Source organism: Adiantum capillus-veneris, unplaced genomic scaffold (assembly GCF_014529385.1).
Source record: "Adiantum capillus-veneris isolate H3 unplaced genomic scaffold, ASM1452938v2 Hic_scaffold_303, whole genome shotgun sequence".
NCBI classification, from domain to species: Eukaryota; Viridiplantae; Streptophyta; class Polypodiopsida; order Polypodiales; family Pteridaceae; genus Adiantum; species Adiantum capillus-veneris.
The window spans coordinates 124,663-146,108 of NW_028221423.1; the positions used below are offsets into that span (position 1 = coordinate 124,663).

Sequence of the window (21,446 nt, forward strand, 5' to 3'; positions counted from 1 at the left end):
AATTTGTTGATGAGGTTCAATTTTCTTCAACATCTTGATTGGTCTGAATATGTCTGATGTGAGAGATGATGTTGCATTTGTCCGTTGTAATAGCAATATAATGATGAGGCTGTTGTTTATTTATGAAAAGTATGTACAAGAGAAGTAAAATGATGAGGATCTAAATTAGGGTCTAATACCTGGATGACCAAAGGGAAAAAACCCATTGGAAAAAAGTGCCTTTGGGATACACACATTATTGGAGTACATATTAGCATGGGAAATATTAATGAAGTACTCAAGGGATTATTTGCTAATTGATATAGGATTAAAAAGCCATCAAATATGAGAGGGTAGCATGATGGAACATTGGTTTTCCTACTGTAGTCCACTCAAGATGCATAGGTGGAAGAAAAAAAGTATCTAATGCATATGTCCAATGGTGGGACATCCTATTTATGCATACACAAAAATGTATGGAAAACAATATGCTGTGCAAGGAAGATTTTGAGGGGTTCTTCAGAAAGATGGTGTAGCTATAAAAGCATATGACATGGCTTTGCAAGCTGGCACCTCTTTAAGAATGGTTTTCTTTTATTGACAAGGATATGTGCTCTCATCTTACTGTGCACTATGCGTGAGTGTTGGACTCTACGACACTCCACAAATTGTAAGTTAATAGATTTTGACTCTTATGCTCATATCATCCAGCATGATCGACATGACTTAGATATGCTTAACTCTTCCAACTTGACGTAAGCCTAATAACTATAACTCTTAGCACAGACTTTATTATGACTTGAAGCTTTGGGAATAATGCTTTGCTCATTTAATGGCTCAACAACCCGACCCTAACTATGCCAAAGAGTGTTTTTTGCACCCTGAAGACTTGACTTTTTACATTATTGTGCTTACTACAAACATTTCTTCAGGTAAAAGTAAGCTTGAATCCTCAAAAAGAGGATTAGTGAAGGACCAAGTTGTCATTAAAGGTTTCTTTCGCCATACCTGTTTCATCATCTTTGAATCTGCATTCACGTTGTTTGGGTTGCCCTTATTTGATTGTGAAGACTCCATTATCTGTTTGATTCTCCAATTAGGCATGTTGATAGGAGTCTTTGATGTTGTTGTAAGCATTCGACATCTGGCTTTTGACTCAGTTTATTGGAAGACTTAGGAATCCAAATCTCTTGATGACCTTTGTGCTCCTTTGTTGACTTTGTTGAGCTCTAGGTCTTGTTGAGTTCTTGAGATCTTCATGCATGTCTGGTGTAGTTGCAGTTGGCTTATGGTTGACTGATAGACAAATCTTTGTATACCCTATGTAGAATCCTTGTCTAAGAGGAAGATCCTTTGAGATCCGTCTTTGTTTTGTATCCTGTTGAGAGTTGTGGTTGACTTTAGCATCTTTTGATGTTGTTTTATTGTATGCCTGCTTCTTAGGTATTCTACGATATTGTTGAAGTTGATACCTTGTGGGCCTTCTTTCTTGGGAGGGACTTGAAGTTACTTCATATGCCCTAACCTACGGTTTTGGTACTTATATTTGTATGTTACCTCCATAGCACTCCTGTTCTTTTAAGCTCCATTTTGATGATATCCATCCCATGTGTTTGTCTTTATGTGTTGATTTCCTATCTTTAATCCAAACCAGATCATTGACTTTGACTAAATTGCTTGGAACAAACACTTGCTTGACTTTCCTTTGCTTTCTTGAGTACTCTGGATGATATACCTTTGATTGTTTGGGTGACTCCTTAAAGATTTCATTTGGGTCAGCAATTGACTTGAAGTTTTGAAAGCCTGACTTGCTTGAAGAAGTTGATCCATGAGGGTTCTTTGATGTAGAGGCATATGTTCTCACACCTTTCATGCTAATGGACAAAAGTTCCACTTTAGCTTTACCATTAGGGCCAATTTGGATGAAATAAGGGCTGTTTAGGGTTTCTCTATTCTTGATCTAAGGGTCAAGGAGGAGCCACATTTCCAAAAGTATGGCACTTTGTACACATGTCAAGATCTCCTTCACTTACTTTTGGAATATTTTGCACTATTTTAGCCATAACTTTTACATATGAATTCCAAATTTAGTGCTCAAATGGTCCATGGGTGGCGCTTGATAAGCTCTATCCAATGAGTACCCATGTTGAGTAGTTTTGGTAAGATCTTCATGGTATTTTTTATGTTGCCCTTTTTTATGTCCTTACACAACCCTTTTTTCATCGAAATTGGCCCTAATGATTTGTCTGCAAGATTTTTCTTCGATTCTTGTGACTTCTGCAACTCTGAATCTAGCATTAACGGTACATGTAAGTTCTACTTGCTACCTTTTGGAAAAGAGAGTATAAACATTTTATCTTCTTTGTAGGCCTTGTGATGGTCTAACCACTAATATCCAAGGATGACATGTGTAAGCATTTTCTTTGAAGGCTTCACCTGAAATTTTACTTGATCTTCATGTTGTTGGATGCTAAGGGTAGCAACCATTTCTTTTTGACTTGTAGCCTTACCCATGATTTATCTATTACTTGGCTTGTCCTGAGTAATCTTCAGAATGCTCTGGATATTGTCTGAAACCATATTGCACTTTGCTTCATTATCTAGTAGAGCATTACATCTGACACTTGCTCCTTTTGTACTGTTGAGAACTACAACTATCCTTGCTGTTGATTCTATTAAAGATCTTTGTCCATCTTTTTCCATTGTCTCATCTTGATCTAATTGTGTCTCTATGGAAGGTGACTTGAGACTTTGCTTTCCAATTTGACTTGCATCGGCTGACTTGACTGGCAATGAGTGACTAATCTTTGGACTTCCTGTTGCTTCCTGGTTGCTGCAACCTTGTTCTTATTAACTTGTGGCTTTGATGGCATTCTTTGCTGAATAGCTATCGTGGTTTCTCTTTGCTCTGTTTGATCTGCACTTGCTATCATCCTGTTTGCTGTAAGCTCTTCTGAATTTCTGTTTGATGGAGATGAATATTCTTCAGTATGATCTGCTTTGATATCAATCTCCATTCTAACTATGCTTGAGGACTTTGTGTTGTCATTCATGGATGACCAGTCTTGGTCTTCATTCTTTGTTGTCTGTGAAGACTGCATCTTCATTGAACTCTATATCTCTAGGACCTTTTGGGCCATTCGCATTCCCATTATGACGTCCTCTGGTATATCTTTTGCTGTGATCACGTGGAATTGAGCTATGATGATCTGTGAACTTACTTCAATGGTGGTGGAGATGATTCCCCAGCATTCTGTTCGTTTGTCTCCTGATATAATCACAACTTTAGGAGCATCTTCTAGCTGTGGTTGGCCACATCTTTTCCAAGTTCAAACATACATGATTTGCACTTGATATTGTCTATACCATGGGTCTCCTATGATATGAGCTTCTGTGGTTTCAGGACCCAAGGCATCATAGATGCTAGACTCTCGTCTATATCTATGATTGTTTTGGTGAAAGTATGTGCTCGTTTGGTCACAATATCGAAGCTTGATTTTTGATGGAGGAGAGTTTGGCTCTGAACAAATTTCTGGGTTCACTCGTGTAATATCCTTCAACTCTAGAGAGGATAGGCCATAATAGATTCTATCCTCTAAAATGAACCATCCTTTTTTATCTATCACTGGATGAATTTCTATGAGCTGGTATGTGGGCCGTTCAAACACTGGTTGATCCTTTTTGTACAGTTACCCTTTTTGGTCTACATAGTGTGCATATGAATTATGTGTACCATATAATAATATCAACATTCTGTTTGATGTGTCCCCTAGACTCGTGAATGATTGCACACTTGTGGAAGTGGATGCAGAATCATTTGCAAACCTAACATTATTTTCAACCTTTCGTGATATCTGGACACCTTGACCAAATTCATGCAAGAATTTGTTGTTCAAAGGATCAATTTTAAGCTTTTCAGGTGCATGTTTATCTTTATGTTGATTTTGAACTTGCAGTGCTTTTACTGATGCTTCTAATGGTAATGCAGAATCATGTGATTGCATTAAAAGTGACAAGTTAGATGCACTTACATCAAAATTTGCATTTCCAATTTTCTCTGTACCTTGCTTGGTAGGTGATGTGTCTCTGTTATCAGGATTTCTTGGACAATCTTCAGAAAAATGCCCACCTTTTTTTCCACAATCTGAGCAATATGCCATGACTGGTGGTATTTCATTTGGTTTTGTCATGTCAAGCTCTAGCTGAGAAGTTTTTGCTTCTATGCTTGCCAAATTGTCGGCATCTTCTTTTAAGACACTAAGCATCAAGCTGTAGAATTCTCCATCTTGACCTTTATACTGTCTTTGGCTCAATTCTCCAATTAGATTGGATCTTTTATTTTTGATTCTCGATTATAGATTTGACCACTGTAATCCATGTACAATGATCCTGATTGCATATGCACCACTTGTATGTTTTGCTAACTTGTGCACATTTTTGGATAAACACTTGGATCCATCTTTTGCACTTCTATTTGCACCTCATCTTTGAGCTTGCAATACCTGGCTCCACAGAAGTCTGTGAACATCTGGGAGTTCTCTAAATTTGACTTTACTTTGATCAATAGGATCGTGACTGCTATGTTGCTTTTGCTACTCATCAAGTATCTATGGCCTTCCAAATCTGTATACAAAACCTTATCTCCAATGTAGCCATAGAGTTGTAAAATTTGCCCTGTTGTAGTTGTACCTATGTTGCCCACTGCTACTAGTTAGCTTTTATTCTCATGCATTTGAAATCTTGGCTTGACTTGAGTCCATGCTGTGCTTAATTTGTAAAGATGTCCTTTAGCATATTTTGATGTTGCTCGGTCAATTTTCTCTAGGTTCGTCTTGACAAACTACTTGGGCCAAAGTAATTTTTGTAGTTCACACCCTTTAGAGTCCAAGGGTTCACTAACTCTAGCTTGAACGTGTTAGAATTGATTGCAGCTTTTGAAACAATGAAAATTTGCGCCTTAAATAACCTAATAGACGGATTAGATTGTTATCGGTTTTTCCACTTGACTTGAATTCAACTCCTGTCAAGCTCCCAATTCTTTGCCTGCAACCTGGTTTTTCAATCTGAGCTAAGTGAGTCACCAAATGAGATTTCCAAATTCTATCCTTGCATGGAGCTAAAGGACTAATCTGCAACTTGAAAACTAAGTTATCATGTATTAATTTTGATCCGATGAAAACCAAACTTGACCAGTGACATTGTATTATGTTGCTCTAACACTGTACAAGCTCAAAGGCCTAAAATTTTGTCTCCGGGCCCCAATAGTAAATAATCGCGATTATTTACTTTTCTCAGTTTCTACACTTTTTAGGCTTGTTTTGCCAAGTAATCACCTTATTGTGGTCTCTGGACAAGTCTCGTTGAGTCTGAACAAGATTTGTCCAAGTTATCAATTGTTTACTGTCCGTAGACTTTGATTCCAAGAATCTAGCTTAAGCCTCAATTTTGTGATCCAAATTTCACCAAATTTGATTTGGTGAGTCTACTTGATATGCTTGACCTTGTGGTATACTCAATTGTGAAAAATTTCTCAATTTTAGAGCTGATATAAATAATCACGATTATTTACTTATGGTATTTTTTAACAACTTTTTGTCAAAATGTTGATACCAACTGGTTAAGCAACTGAACTTAAGCTCCCTAGCAAAGTTTCACCAAGTTTGGATAATCCCTGTTCAAATGGTCAACAGTTTTGTGTCTGCAAACCGACTTTACAAATTTGGCCACAATTTTCACTCCAATGATCCAAATCTTACCAAATTTGATTTGTGGGCTTAATATAACATGCTAAAACTTGTGGTACACTTAGTTGGTCAAAAAAGTTGAAAAATAGGGCAAAAGTAAATAATCGTGATTATGTACTTTTGACAAATTTTTGAATATTTTTGGTCATCTGAGCATATACACTTGTTTAACACTTCAAATTAAGCCTCTGATTCAAGTTTCACTAAATTTGAGCAAGATTTACCAAGTCAAACTTGAGTTCTCAACATTCAGTACAGATTTCAGTTTTCATCAAGTTTTTAGCCTATTTTGTGATCCAAACTCTATGAGCCTTCACAAAAGATGTTTGTAATCATGCATAAAGGCTTTGGTATCAACCTTGATCCATTTTGAGCCAAATGCAAAAAATGCGATTATTTACTTTTCACCTAAACTGAGCACTTTTTGTAATTTTTTCACTAGATAGTCTTTTTATGACCTGTTTTAAGCCTCTGAGTCAAGTTTCACAGAATTTGAACAAGATATATCAAGCCAGACACAATTTCTTGACAATTAGTACGGATTTCAGTTTTTGTCAAGTTTTTGGTTTGTTTTCTGATCCAAACTCTATGAGCCTTCACAAAAGATGTTTGTAATCATGCATAGAGTCTGTGGTATCAACCTTGATCCATTTTGAGCAAATGCAAAAAATGCAATTATTTACTTTTGGCCCAAAATGAAAACTTTTTTCAACTTTTTCAGTGTGACACTCTTTTTATGATCTATTTTAAGCCTCTAAGTCAAGTCAAACCTTAATTTGGCCTAAAATCCCAAGAAAAAGTAAATAGTCTGAGTTTTTGCAAACTTTTAAAAATTTACCTCAAATGCATCCTTAAGCTTACTCACTGATTCATACAACTTTTATGAGCATAATCTCCAGCCGACGGTTCAATGATTGACAGTCTTTTGGTGTTGTTTCAAGCCGTAGACCTGGAACTCTGCAACTTCACATAAACAACTCACAGATGATTCCTTTGGAGTGAGCAATGATTTGAGATCTCACCTTGGATTCTACTTACCCTACTCCTAGGTTCTATTGCACTGGGTTGTGGAAAGTGGCCACAAAGACCTTTTTTCTTGTTTTTTATGGTTTCTTGAGCATTGATCTTAAGATTTGTCTGGTCCATCAATCATTCTCAAAATCCTAACCTAATCCTACAATCCTAAAAGGTACTTAGCAAGTACAACCTACTTCCAAGCTACCTCTACATAGCAAAAGGCGACACTCTTAAGCTATGCGGTTTTAAAGAGAAAGTTTAACTCTAGGTGAACCTAGAGAAAGTTAATCAACAACTACACAAGACACTCGTGTTTTCCCTAGTTTAGATCTATTCGTCCCCGGAAGCGGTGCCAAATGTGGGACGGGTGTCTAACCTCACTCCTATCTTACTACAGACATAACAAGAACCACAAATATAATTGTCAATCCATGGGACGAAGCTGACTAGACTAGTGCATAGAGGCTACAAGGGGTTGTCAATCTTTTGAAAAATAACAAACAACTCGCATCTAACTCAAGCTACACTCAAGTGACAGAAATCACCAAAAGCTAATCGCTCATCGGCAAGCAAATCACATCCGTTACAGCATCAAATGATATCCAAACGTTACAAAACTTCTAAGATATGTTTATAAGACCTAAGCACACATGTTTATGGTCTCAAATATCACTTTAGGTCAAGTGAAAAAATCACGATTATTAATAACAGTGAGTTTTTGACCTAGTTGTTTTTGACCCATAATGCATCTAAATTCTTAGCAATGATGTCCCAATACCCCGCCTATACTTATTTTATGATTTTGAAGTGTAGATTCCTACTTATGATGAGATTAGACCGCGGATCAACGACGCCAAAAACTACGGACTACCATGAAATGCTTACGTCAATGTGTAGAACTCTTATCTGCGGTTGCAACACAACAGACGCGACTGCAATGTGACAACCGGGGAGGGAGTAGGAAGCGCGAGAAGGAGAGAAGTGAGCACCGTTAGCTCACACCGTGTTTCTATTATCCAAAACTTAATAAAATCTTTACAAAGTTGGCTTTTATACCTTAGCCAAGGTATAAAATGTGTAATGTCCGGCGCCCAAGACCTTTGAGGCTCCACACTTATTGTATGAGCACCCCAGGTACACTAAATGACCTATGCTTTACATCTTGGATCTCTTATTGATCTTGTAACACATTAACAATATTACAATGGCTTGAAATAAAACGAGAATTTACAATACATGACCATTTTAGGAAAATGTGTAACTTCAATCTTTACTGCTTCTTCACTTTGATCTTCGATGTGCATTCGTACTTCTTCGGTCTTTAGCAACTTCTGTTAACTGACGTTGACTCAGTTGAGAGAGAGAGAGAGAGAGAGAGAGAGAGAGAGAGAGAGAGAGAGAGAGAGAGAGAGAGAGAGAGAGAGAGAGAGAGAGAGAGAGTACTCACTTGATGTGGAGAGACGAAGTAGGAACACCTTGGGGTTTTTGGAAGAACTATAGTTATTATGGAAGGAGAGGGTGAGAGTGGAGACGAGGCTTGCTGTGCTGCAAGTGGTGTCATAGACAAAGGTCAAGGAAGCTCTACAGGCCATGGTGCGAGTTGCACAAGTCTCTATGGGTAAAGTGAAGGATTTCACAATTCTCATATTGTCATATGTACATGTGCCATGAATTATCTACTCCTTTCCTATCTTAGATCTATGTGCACCGTTTGTGATGTGTCACTCACGCAATTGGTCAGTTTTTATATTGATCACTGATAAGATTAGCTTAATGATTGGTGTATTTATTTCTAGATGGGGACTCTTAACTGGATTTTCCGGACTAGTTCTTCTCTTCTTTGAGTTTGGACTAGTTTGACTAGTTTCTCTCTTATTGACTCCTCAACTGTTTCTCCCCTTGTCTAAATTGAATCTTGCCTATGAGCCTTAAGAATGTCAGACTCTAATGTCTCTGTTTGTTTTCAATTTGAACTCAAATGGATGCCAAACACTCTATTGGTTCTAGAAATTCTTGTCCTTTTGTCTCTGATCGTCTGATATGAAATAAGTCAAAAGGTTCATTTTCTGAGTCTAGATGTGTTTCACATGGGTTGGTTAGATGTCCTACAATCCACAACATGTGCTACTAGTGTAGAGGATCAACAACAAAGAGTTTGTGATGTTATCCATAGTGTTATTGAGTTGGAGAGGTAGAACAAAGGGATCCACATGCCTTCAACGGGTCTCATGTGATTCTTGGATACAGGGAAGGCTAAGCAACCAATTTTATCGCAAATGGAGACTCCCTCAGTAAGCCCAATGGATCCTATGTATGTTGTTTTATCAGGGGTCTCAGTACAATCTAAGCCCACAAGTGATAGCTTTACCTTTCCATGTTTAGCTCATCTTTCTTTGATGAAACCACGGCTACCATGCCTGCCCCAGTGATGGGCATGCCAAAAAACATGCCATGGAACTCATTTATTAGTAAAGTGCCACTACATGGTGGCCCAATGCCTACAACAGTACCTACAAGTGTGTATCAATCATATGCACCTTTGGGTCCTCCTCCTATTGTTTCAACAACATATACTCCACGACCACAACATCCAAGCCCTTATTTCAATGAGAACATACCAGCTAGCATTATCATGTGACATCTTGATGTCTGCTATGCCTAGGGCCACACATATGAACTTTGGGCCACCACATGGAACGACATTGTACCCAACTTGGAACCCAAGGGTTGCATATACACCAAACCCAATGTCAATCCCCATTCCACATGCAGTCCAAAGAGCACCTGTCCCCACTATACCTGCTCACCAGTGGGTAACTTGGAAACATTTGCTCAAGATATTAGTTGATCTATTGCTGAAAATATGTGTAACACGTCTGATAGAGAGCCTAGAAGTAAGGCAGTACAAATAGCCAAGCTCACACAAAAATTTAGTGGAGACGGGGATGTGAGAAATATATCGAAGTATTTGAACAAATATGCGATTCACTAGGAGATGACCTGCATAAGAGTAATGCTTTAACCATAGGCAACAATAGTCTCGATAAGTCTCTTAATCTCACTATTTCATTGGAGAATACGTAGTCAACCTCATAGATCGAGACCAAACTATATTCAAGTTAGGGTTCTTTGGTCCTAGCTTTGATTGGTATAGTAGTACCACAACTTGAGTAATTCATCTAGTCTTTGCTTAAGGTTTGCATTAAAGTCAACATTATGCTCCACTAATAGTCTGAGGCTTGGATTGAAAAACTGCATGGGCAACTTGAAGGGTTTCATTCCAATAGTGACTTTATAGACAATTCGATATGTCCATAATGCTGTCTGGAGCGTGGTATCCCACATATGTGGTTCTTTTTGGACTATCTTTGTAAGAATGCTCGTGATTGTCTTGTTGCTGCTCTTTGCTTGACCATTGCACCTTGGATAATATGGCATTTTTTTTTTCTTGATTGAGAATAGTTCCATCAGTATATGTGTAGTGAAGTGGCACACTTGTTTTGCCTTGAAAGTTCAATGCGGATGATCTCGGGATAGCAGGTTTCATGCGTGGGCATAAGAGATGCATCCAAAGTGATTTTAAAACGGTAAAATTAGGTTCAAGATAAAATTTAAGCCCAATGGATGTTTCCATAATTTTAGGGAGTTTTCCTAGCTTGTTTGGATATTTTACGAGAAAATAGTGGCATTTTCAGGCTAAAAATGGCCAAAAAAGGCCATAAAATCGTCAAAAATGGCTCAAAATTCCACATCACTGAAGATTCCGTGACTATAAGGGCTGAAGGAAAATTCAGAAGTACAAGATCAGAACTTTTATCTCTTGTGAAGGGATACAAAGCGTACACCTATGGTCTGCTAGTGTAGTCCAATGCTGTTCCACGCCTCTATTCAAGGCTGTGAGGCCACCAATTAGGGTTTCCCCTCTTCAAATACTTACATGGGATTGTCTAATAAAGTTTTTAAGATTCCACGAAATGGCTACGATGGAGAATTGAAGCGTTTGTTTAGGGTTTTTATTAGGGCAAAAGAGCACTGAACTATGCAATTCGCAGCGATGCTACACCAAATCATCACACACAAGAGTTTTGATTTGATATTGGATCTTTTTCAAATTAAAGCTTTCATGGCTGGAGTTTTTTTATTTTTTAGTGTATTTTCAGCTTCAAATATTCTACAACTTGCTTGATTTTGCTGTGAACTCTCACATTCAGGGGCCCGACGCTTTCCTAGCTGCATTGCACACTTCTTGACACAATCTCGTGAACTTGACACGAAGTAGGATAGGGAGGGTTCCAAATCTTCATTTAAAGTCTCAAATGAAAGATTTAAATATATGGATCAACAAGAGCAACAAGGTGTTGGGTTTGACCCAGTCACAATGAAAATAGTTCAAGCCAAAAACATAAAAATGGTAAAGAAAATGGAACAATTCAATGGTAAAGATGTAACAAAGTATCTTTGTGGGCATGTAAAGGAGATGGAGCTGCATCGAGTGATTGAAGTAGAAATGGTTCATTAAGTTTTGAGCTAGCTATGGTTCTTGAGATCAGAGAGCATGTAAGGGGAGTTAGAAATGATCGTGGGTAAACATGAGAAGCATTCAAGTTAGCCTTAAAAGAAGAGTATTTCATGGAGGAATCTGAAAGGGTAGCAACCACAAAGCGGAATTTTTTAGAGTGGGTAGTTTGGACAAAAGAGGTACTCTCACCTACCGACCTGCTAAGGGAATTTAAATGCTGCTATGATCTACTTTCAAGGACTAAGAAGGCTACCCTAAATTCAGAGAAGACAAAGTTATTCTCGCATGCAACATGCAAAGAGGTTCAAGAGAAGTTAGAGTTACTACTTGAAGATAAGGGTGCAGAACAAGGCTTAAAGACTCATTGGAATGACACCAAAGATGCCCTTTCACTGCTAGCTAAGTGACAACAATGAAGAGACAAGATGATAGTCAACCTACTCAATCCCCAAGTGTTCTCGAGAGTCCCATAAAGCCTGCGATTGTGATTCCAAATAATGACAAATCCATCCTTGACGATATTATTAAAGCTTGATGATATTATTAAAGGAATACAAGAGCTAAAGTTAAAGCTTACAAGGCTACAAGAGAAGGGGCAACATCATATCAATCTATAGGGCAAAAACCTCAAAATAGAGAAGGATTTGTAAATAGATGCATATGGTGTGATAGTGCTGACCATGGACGGAGGGGTTGTGAAAGTTTCAAAGGTGCTTTATTGAAGGAGATTGTTTTCTTAAAGTTGTCCATATTCACTTAAGTGAAATAGGTAAGCTCGTGGGGACAAACGTTGTCAAAGGTGGGATAAAGAAGCTAGTTGAGGACATGGCTACTAGCCATGCCTTCTCAACGGTTGAGGCAACTGCCTTTGGACTGAAGGTAGAACCTATTAACAAAAAAGGAATTAGGGTTGAAGCTTGATATAGTACATGCATCAGGAGCTTCCCAGTCAAGTGAACTTATGGTGGGAACGGGTAACTGATGTAGTTCTCCATATGCACCTTCTCGTGATCGAACTTTGTATTCTACAAAATAGACAAACAAATCCATTGCTTTGTAAAAGGAAGGTGGCTTGTCAGCATACATAGCATCTGCAATCCCTTTATGCATTGCTTTGAACGTCCCACTTAGACTCGCCACAAGCTGCCATTCCACAGCTATTGAAGGAAATATATCTGGAATGGAATCAAAAAATGAGAAAAACAATGGGAGAATGAAAAATTCATTGTATCAAATAGAAGTTTTTTTTGTACTTACAGTAAGAATGCAGTGTGGGATGTTCTTCCCAGTCTAACACCATATCCTTGGCCATGTACACATGTGGAACCTTAGTTAGCCACCCATTGTCAGTCACTTTGAAAGCAAGAACATGACCTTTCCAATGGTTTTTTACTTTATCATGTTTAGTTCTCTTCACTTTGTGTACACCTTTGCATGAAGGAAGCATTGTTACCCAGTCATTCACACAAAAAGATATGGGCTTCTAAGGACCATCCTCTCTAATGGTATGAAATTCACAAGAAGTTATGTTATGTGAAGGGCAACGTGCAAAAGACGCCATGGAAACTCAGAGATTAGAGAAGAAGAAAGAAAATATAGAGACGGAAAGACTTAAACCTCTCACAAAATAGAGAGAGAGTCAAAAAGGTATATGTTTGAAAAACGTAGGTGATTTGTCATTAATGCCCTTGTTTTGAGAGCCTTTTGACATAGATTTTGCATCTTTTGACAACACTTTTGTGAAATATAAAATAGAATAAATGATGAGACTTCATTACTTTGGGCCGCAAATTTAATGATCTCTCTCATCGAAAGCACCCAAATATAGCAGTTTCAGTCTTATGATCAAGACATTTAGCGGTTCTCCATGAAAATAGGACCACCAAAAACCCAAAATAGAGGAGACAAGAGTGCCATAATTTTGTATACGTGTCAAATAACTATTGGACTATTCCTTAATCCTTAGATTAACAAACAACCCTTTTTGAGTCGTTTTTGGCCCTAATGAAGAGAAGGAAAGAAAGCTGAGGCAAGGCCTCTCTCCCTTCATATACACTATGGGAGAATGGTGCTGTTACCGCACAACATTACCGCATAAGAGGAGAGAGAGAGAGAGCTGCAAGAAAGAGAGAGATTGTATGGTGCAGACCCGCTGGCGCGTTTCCTAGTTTTACCGCGAGTATTACCACATTTATTACCACCATCATAACCGCCGAAATTACCGCACCCGGAAAAGAATCCAAGTGGCCCATTCCTCTCCCACTTTTCCCTTTCTATAAATCCTATTCTATTTTGTTACTTTTCAGAAATTGGTACCCCCTTTTTGCGTGGAGTGTAAGAAATCCCATTCTCATTGGGATTTTTAGTACCTCTCTTCTCTTTGCTTGCCTCATGTATTGGTATGATTCTCCTACTCTACTCATTTGTACTCCATGAGATTCTATATCAAAAAATATTTTGTTTCCACTTCAAAATCTTATGTCAACTATGCATTCATATGGAAATGGCAAGCGAACGATGATCAAAATTGTATTGTCACCCCCTTTTTGCACGGAGTGTAAGAAATCCCATTCTCATTGGGATTTTTAGTACCTCTCTTCTCTTTGCTTGCCTTACTATTGGTATGATTCTCCTACTCTGCTCATTCAAGCGAACGATGATCAAAATTGTATTGTCTTGCGTTCATAAATAAATAGCCCTTTTGTACAGCATAAGTAGGGAAAGAAGTCAAAATCCAAAAGATATTTATTAATTTTCATCCTCCAAGAGATCTCTACAAGTGCTTACATCCATGTCCAACCCCATGGTAGCTAAATCAACAAATAAATCTATTGAGTCATCCTCTATAGCCTCTCCTATTGAATCATCATCATCCTCTCCATCCTCGTCCTCCTCCTCACTATGGTTGGTTATTGGGAATGGTTGGTTCTCCTCGACCTCAACTGCATCATCGTCATTGGCGTCTTCTTGAGATGGTATGGTGGGATCTGCCAAAGTCTCTATGTTCGTATCTGCAAAGATAGATCTGCTCCGTGGTGTGACTGGAATAACATACCATAGTCGTCTTCGATACATACAAGGCACATAAAACACCTGTAGGTCATAGAGCAAACAACAACATGAATGTAGTTTTGTATGTATCATATAATGTTTTAGTGAGTTGCACATGGACTTTACCTGCTCACAACTACTATGTTGCACCAAGTTGTCGGTCTTCCCGCGATGAAATTGCCCGGAGTCTACCATATAGAGTCCATTCTCATGTCTCTTAACCTCACCCACAAACCATCGGCAATCAAAGAGATATTTGTGAAATGTTCTGAAATCCACTTTGATTATCCTTTCTATTGTTCCACATTCCCTCACCTCTTGTCTTGTCATGTCAAAGTTGCCCATAACTCCACTATCGTGAGTGGTTTGACGCTCATCTATCTTGCGGGTTCAAAAATAACGTCCTTCGGACCACATAGAGTTGAATGTGAAGGCCTGCAAAAACCAATCAAGATAGATGAGAGAGAGAGAGAGAGAGAGAGAGAGAGAGAGAGAGAGAGAGAGAGGTGACACACATACACACACCCACACACACACACACACACTCACACTCACACACACACACACACACACACACACACACACACACACACACACACACACACACACACACACACTAAACACATTGAGTATATTACCCTTGGTAGACATCCTCGCGCGTACTCCCATTCTTTAGGGCTTATTTGTTCTCCTTGTGTCTTGGCCTTGGTCATGGCATTGTGTATCCACCCAACTGGAATTAGATCAAGTTATTTGGCAAGCTCTTTAGGAAAGGGAGGTGCTCGCCTACCGCCATGCGACCTCTTCCATGCTTCCCTCTCCCTTTCTCTCGATGTACGCACCTCCACATATATATCCACCCATTTGCCCATGATGGGAGCATTGAGTAGACATTGGTTGTTGACTATGGCTTGAAATTCCCTGTCCAAAATCAAGAGAGAACCTTTCCCACTTGGAATGTTTGCGTGTTTTTTTGCATCCTCTTCCTCCGTCTTTAAACGAGGCAATGATGGGTCTATTGTGAAAAGATATTGAGAGACATACACAAAAGCCTCTTGTACAATCCAACCCTCTGCCATGCTTGCCTGAACACATGTACATAAAACCATTAGTGATTAAAGTAACTAATAAAAAGCGTTGTGAATACAATCCAATCCTAATAAGGTTTAACGCTTAAGATCGATGAATACCTCTGGTTGTGATCGTAGCCTTACAAAGTCTTTCAAGTTCTTTAGGAACCTCTCAAGAAAGAACATCCACCTGGAGTGAACCACACCACAAATGGCGATCTCCTCAACAAGATGGAGCAATAGGTGAACTTGGCTAACAAGGATAGAACGTGGGAATGCATCCTCAATAGCACAAGTTGCTTCAATCGCTAGAAGTCGAGCTGTTGGAATGGCTGAAACTTCGATTTTTTTGGAACTCACAAACCTGTAACCAAAAAACCATTCATAATCTTCATAGTGAAGTTAATCTTCAAAGTAAAGTTTAGGAGGGAGGATCAAATGTTCTATACCTGACAACTTCTCCCACCTTGAATGTTGCAGTCTTTACCTTTATGTCCGCAAATCCACTAATGCTAATTGGAAGCACAAACTATTGCACAAACAAAAAGACTTTTTAGTATCCAAAACCCTAAACCACATACACACACACACACTCACACACACACACACACACACACATTACCTGAAGAATCTTGTGCTAATCATGGGATTTGAGCCCATACAGTTGTGTGGATCCTCCTTTCTTAGTTTTAGTGAAGGCACCATTGAGCGAACGCATATAACCTGTTGGAGTACGGATGGATGCAATGACTTGTTTCATCCGCTCTTGATCCACCCTTGATAGAATACAAGGTACCTTTGGAAGAACCATTTTCCCCCGAGGCCCCATGCGAGGTGTGGCCGAAGGAGGGAGCCTCCTTATGGCCCTCATGTCCTCTCTAGCCCCAATGAATCTTTCTTGCCTACTATGTGATCCCATATAGCTTGCCCAACATTTTTGAACACATGCATTGGATCCAATAGGTGTTGGATTTTTAATGAAGCCCAATAGGGTAGTGATAAGAAAATAGAGTACCTAGACATACCCCTAGGTGGATCATTGGGAGGAGGCAATGTGCTGTGATGCTCATTCCAATGTATTGCCCAATCAGCCATGGTCCAATGGAGTGGCTCCATCCCATTGCACGGTGGAGCATAAGATGGATGTGTGGGCAGCAAGCAGCGATGGTTATTGGGGTAGATCACCTTACCAAGTAGAGCGGGTCTCTCTGTCACGGGTGAGGGTCCACAAGTTGGGCATGCCCTATGTCCAGATGTCGATAGTCCTACAAAAACAAAAGACATAACCGCATATAAGTGACCAACGCAAAGACATTAAAGAGCGTCACAAAGTATAAGCTTACCAGAAATCTCTCCAAGCCCAGGGTAATCATGCATGGTCCACATGAGAATGCACTTGATCATTGTGCGCCGATCACAAAGTGGTCTTGATACATCAAAAACATCTATGCCGTTCCATAGCTCTTGAAGCTCTTCAATCAAAGGTGCTAAAAATAGATCCATGTTCTTCACCTTGTGTTTTCCTGGGACTAGAAGAGAGAGCAAAATGTTCCCCTTCTTGGTTGACTCCCATTGTGGAATGTTGTAGTTCACAACAACCACTGGCCAAGTACTCCATGAGGTAGACCGATGCCCAAATGGGTTTACCCCATCACTAGCCAGACCAAGCCTCAAGTGACGAGGCTCTTCTCTAAACTCCGGCCATGTCTGCTCAATGTGTTGCCATGCCGGCGAGTCAGCCGACACTCTCATAACCCCATCGGTGGAGCGATTTGTCATATGCCATGTAAGAAGCTCGCTTGTTCCTTTGGTGCTGAACATGTGCTTGATGAGGGGAATGAGGGGCAAATGACGAAGAACCTTGCGAGGTATTGTGGTTCCTTGCATTCCCTCTTTGTACCTCGATTCTCCACACTCGGGGCAAGCATCAAGCCCTGCATGTTCATTGCGGAATAGCATGCAATCATTGACACATGCATATATGCGATCATAGTCCATCCCAAGCCCTGTCACCACCTGTCGTGCCTTCCTTCGATTTTCTCAAAGATGATTGTCTTTAGGCATCATCTTGCCTAATAGCCTATGACATAATTAAATAACACTCGTTATTGCATATAACCACGAAAAAAACTCACAACTAACACTTATTACACTTAAACGTACCTCAATAGTGCATCGACCCCTGCATTGCTCCATCCAAACATTGCTTGAATATTCAAGATCTCAAGAGACGCTCGTAATATGGAGTAGGAGCATCCCTCGTAAAGAGCGGTGTGTGTTGCCTCTAGCAATGAATCTTTAGTTTTTTGGGCGGCTTCTTCACATGCACACTCAGGCTCACACTCATTCGCCGCCTCACGTGCAAGAAGATCCTCAACCATATTGTGCAAATGATCTTCCCCCACCTCCATGTGGGGCGGGGTGGTGGGGAGATCCCCATATGTGGTGGATGTAGGATGCGCATGCGCTCGTGTGGACCCACCCACATCGGACGGCGGGTGTGACCTCCTCCCATGACTGCTTCCCGGTGCAATCGCTCTTCAGTCCTCCTCCCGCCTCCGCCCCCGATCACACTCCAATGGGGAGCGACATCAATGGATGCCAAAACCCTCGGATCGCTAGTTTCCATTCGAGCGCGTTTTCTCAGATCGTCCCATAGCCCATAATCATCCACGTGATCCAAGCATATACGTCGAAGCCATGCAATTGCACGCTTACATCGCGTACATGGACATGGTAATCACTCGCTCAACCATCGAGTTCGTTCCGCGCCAACCAGCGGACCCACGTCATCCCAATCGTCCTGCACACACGACCACACACTAAATAAGAAAAAATTAAATAAGAAAAAGAAAAATCAAGAATTTTGGTACTGACATGACTGACACTCATTAAAGATAGAGGGGAGTGGGTACAAGAGGTCATGCAGTCGGCGTAACCTCAATGTCTCATCAGAGAGATTTTTGCTGTAATAATGGCGGTAATACCGACGGTAACTGGCGCGATAATATACGCGGTAATATTTCAGGAAAATTTTTATATATAAAGGGGGCACCTGCGTGCCCCCGCGAAATTGAATGCCACACACATGTACACACACATTGTACACACACACACACACACACACACACACACACAATTTTGTGCACAATCATACACTAATGCTTGCATTAGTGCATTCATTATACACACACTAATGCCGGCATTAGTGCGTGCATGCGTTACAAGCACACGCTAATGCTTGCGTTAGGGTGTGCTTGTGCATGAATTAGTGTGTAAACACACTAATGCATGCACAAGCACACACTAATGGAAGCATTAGGCATTAGTGTGTGCATGCATTAGTTAGTTTTTACACACTATTTTGTGCACAAATTACACACTAATGCTGCACTAGTTAGTTTTTACACATTATTTTGTGCACAAATTACACACTAATGCCGCATTAGTTAGTTTTTACACACTAATGCCCATATTAGTGTGTGCATGCATTATACACACACGCATTAGTTAGTTTCTACACACTAATTTGTGTCCAAGCACACACTAATGCAAGCATTAGTGTGTGCATGCATTATACACACACTAATGCTTGCATTAGTGTGTGTGCTTGGGCACAAATTAGTGTGTTTTCACACACTATTTTGTGCACAATGCATGCATTGTACACACACACTAATGCTTGCATTAGTGTGTTATTGTGCACTAATTAGTGTGTTTGCACACACTATTTTGTGCACAATCACACACTAATGCAAGCATTAGTGTTTGTGTGCATTAGTGTGTGCATGCATTAGTGTGTTTCCACACACTAATTTGTGGGCAAGCACACACTAATGCAAGCATTAGTGTGTGCATACCTCTCTAACACACACTAATGCTTGCATTAGTGTGTGTTTGTGCACTAATTAGTGTGTTTTCACACACTATTTTAGGCACAATGCATGCATTATACACACACACACACTAATGCCCATTAGTGTGTGATTGTGCACTAATTATTGTGTTTGCACACACTATTTTGTGCACAATCACACACTAATGCAAGCATTAGTGTGTGTGTGCATTAGTGTGTTTCCACACACTAATTTGTGCCCAAGCACACACTAATGCAAGCGTTAGTGTGTGCATACTTGTCTAACACACACTAATGCTTGCATAGTGTGTGCTTGTGCACTAATTAGTGTGTTTTCACACACTATTTTAGGCACAATGCATGCATTATACACACACACACACACACACACACACACTAATGCAAGCATTAGTGTGTGCATGCATTAGTGTATCTCCAAGCACACACTAATGCAAGCGTTAGTGTGTGCATACCTTTCTAGCACACACTAATGCTTGCATTACTGTGCATGCATTAGTGTGTTTTCCACACACTAATTTGTGCCCAAGCACACACTAATGCAAGCGTTAGTGTGTGCATACCTCTCTAGCACACACTAATGCAAGCATTAGTGTGTGCTTGTGCACTAATTAGTGTGTTTTCACACACTATTTTAGGCACAATGCATGCATTATACACACACACACACAAACTAATGTTTGCATTGTGCCTAAAATAGTGTGTGAAACACACCACATGCATTAGTGTGTGCTTGGGCATGCATTAGTATACCAAAACATACCTCCATACGCTTTAATACCTAAAAACATACCTCCATGTGGGTGTGCGATGTGAAGTTGATTGAGACCCCAATGGTCACCGAGAAGCCCAACGGTAGATTAAGGTCCAACACACACACACACTAAATTAATTTCTTTGCCACACACTAAACGCACACACACAATAGATTAATTAGAAGCACACACACACACACTCTAAATGGATGCAAAAAAAAAAGCACATAAACCATTTCTTAAATAGGAGATAAAAGGTATATTATGCAGGGAGGAATCCTATGCAAGGAAGAATCTCACTTTGACTAGAATCCAATGTTAATTAGGGTCCCTTTTTTTGTGAAATTGTAGGATATGGCATCCTCTTCCACGCCCGGCTATCGATCCATAGAGGACTTTCTCGCCGAGGGCCTCTCTTACGAGGATGCTTGTGATGCTTACTACTCGTAGTCTTCCTCCCACTAGTCACAATCCACCTTCGGCTTTCGATGGTTTCGAGATGCAGTTGCTACAGACGGAAAGTGCGGTTGCCCTAATAAATACATAAAATAACACGTTGCAATCCATGAAAAGCACAAATCGGTTATACCTGGCACATCCACGAGTATGTAACCAACGTTGCACATGAAAAAGAGAGAACGAGAGTGGGAGAGAGGGAGAGAGAACGTGCAGGTGCACCTCCTAAAGCGGAGAGTGCTATGCCGGTATGACGAGAGAGAAGAAAGGAGAGGAGAGAAGAAGTACACAGACACTGGGTGCAATCTCCCCCCGTGCAAGAGTGACCATTTCCCTCTTGCACGTATTTGTTATATAGATTTCTTGAATGGTCAAATTGGTTACAAACTGGCCGGTCGGTCATAAATGGCCTAAGCTCATAAAGAGAACTTGAATAATAAAATGTACATAAAATATGATATCCTTTTGCAATAGCCTGCTTGGTCAAGCCTTTTCCACCTGTCACAACTGCAATAAATAATAAGATATCAATTCCATAACAGCAGTTACCACTCGACCTCGAGAGGGCATACCGCGCCAGGCAGAGTGGCTATCCTCGCAGTAGAGTCTTCGAGGGTGGTACACACTTAGCACAGTTGGCTGCCTATGGGCTCTCACTGCTTGCGACATCGGGCGCCAGCACTCGGATCGTGCAGAGTGTGCCTCCCTCCACCTTACCCTCGACTTTCTCGTCACCGTAGCTCCCTCACCTTGCATTCGAAGCAATCCACGCCCGCACCGTCGAGTTATCCGTCGCCTACACCACCTTGCGTTCGGGCTCGGGCCAGCGCTCTTCGGGTGGCCAAACCTCTTCCCGTAGTGGTGGCTCACGCTCTCGTCAAGGTAGTGGCTCGTGTTGCTTTGGTGGTGGAGGGGGCAGTGCTACAAATTCACCTCCTCTCTTACACCCCGACCTCCTCGCTCACCCCTTGGAGCTCCACA

The 21,446-nt window shown here is 40.4% G+C and overlaps 1 pseudogene; it reads right to left on the minus strand.

The window, feature by feature from the left end:
• LOC147417250 (uncharacterized) overlaps nucleotides 1-21,134 on the minus strand; it is a 53,313-nt pseudogene extending 32,179 nt beyond the window's left edge.
• Between the last annotated feature and the right edge of the window lie 312 nt (nucleotides 21,135-21,446).